The 1,467-nt window shown below is 31.2% G+C and overlaps 1 non-coding gene across 1 annotated transcript; it reads left to right on the top strand.

Annotated features, from left to right (window-relative positions):
• Positions 1-481: 481 nt before the first annotated feature.
• Trnac-aca (transfer RNA cysteine (anticodon ACA)) lies at positions 482-563 on the top strand. Its single transcript has one exon. It is a non-coding gene; the product is annotated as a tRNA-Cys (tRNA).
• The last annotated feature ends 904 nt before the right edge of the window (positions 564-1,467 follow it).

Raw genomic sequence — 1,467 nt, forward strand, 5'->3', positions numbered from 1 at the left:
TCAATAAGTCCAATGCTTTATCTTTAAGTTAGGTATTATATAAAATAAGTCCAATACTTGATATTTAAGTGTCTTATCATATGCAGAAAGTATAATTCTGTGTGTAAGTTTTTTTTAATGAATACGATAAATCCAATTCTAAGTCTTTTAGTTGCATATTGAATACAAAAAGACAGAATGCTTAGTCTTTATCAAATCATTAAGGTAGCGCACCCATAATGATTTCCCGCGATTTATTTTACGATCATTGCCGATCTTCAATCATCGGTTATGTCCGAGAGATGCCTTTTATTTTTTTCAAACTTCGAATTTTTATATAGGTTTACGTAATTCCTTTAGAATACATTATTTTCACAATAAATATTGACTTTGATCCAAATTTCATCTGAAAAAAATACGATTTCGCGATTTCTTCAAAGATCGACGAGCCTGTTTGCCTGTTTACTTATGGATATCTAATTTAAACTTGCACAAATGTGAAGTTGTCGTGGCCGAGTGGTTAAGGCGATGGACCACATTTCTTTTGGGATCTTCCCGCGTAGGTTCGAATCCTGCCGACAACGCATACTTTTTGCGACGCGTTTTATTTGTTTTCTAACGTAATTTGATTTAATATAGCATATAATCTATGTTTATTATTAAATATGTTGAAATTTTTATGCACATCCTTCAATTTTTTAAAATTAAAACAACGTTATGGCTTAATTGGGTGATTTACTGCTGAAAATACGAATGATGCATGTTGCATCTTTATTTTTATTTCAAAAAGTAAACGGTAAATCTGTCTATTTCTTGGTATTGTTGCTGTATATAGTGTTTCTATAAAAACTACGTTTAAAATATAACTTAAATGATACTGTTTTGAATTTTATGACACTTTGTTTTTAACCGACCCATTTTTTACTTGGCTGAAATCACTTACATTTCATGGCGCTCTTCTATAGATACAAATTTGTAAAAAATAAATGTCTGTAAAAGAATACTTATTTCATCTTGTTTAAACTTTAAACTCCTTTACTGCATCTGTACACACCAATTGCATGCCCATATTTGGAAATTTGAATGAATTATGGAACTTTTATATACCCCAGGGGTGAAAATAAACTGGACAAAAGCCGAGCGTGGGGGTGGTTTTGAAAAAATCGGTATATTTTTTTAAAACGCATGGAAAGCCTTCCTACAAATTTGCATGTAGTTCAGTGAAATGATGCTGATTAAGAAAATAATTAATAAGATTATATTTGGATATGTGCTCATTATGGGTGCGCTACCTTAATTGACGATTTTAATTATTCCATTGATCACATCTCAGAGGCTTAGCATGTGTGTTAAGTTATTAGATATTAGCATTCCAATTTTTGCGGTGTAAGCCTTGGTTTAAAGGCCCTACATATCCAATGTAAAACTTTAAGTGGAGGTACACATTCCAAAGACATTTTATTACACGCAAACACTACATTAACAATT

This window comes from Dreissena polymorpha, chromosome 7, assembly GCF_020536995.1.
Source record: "Dreissena polymorpha isolate Duluth1 chromosome 7, UMN_Dpol_1.0, whole genome shotgun sequence".
NCBI lineage: Eukaryota > Metazoa > Mollusca > Bivalvia > Myida > Dreissenidae > Dreissena > Dreissena polymorpha.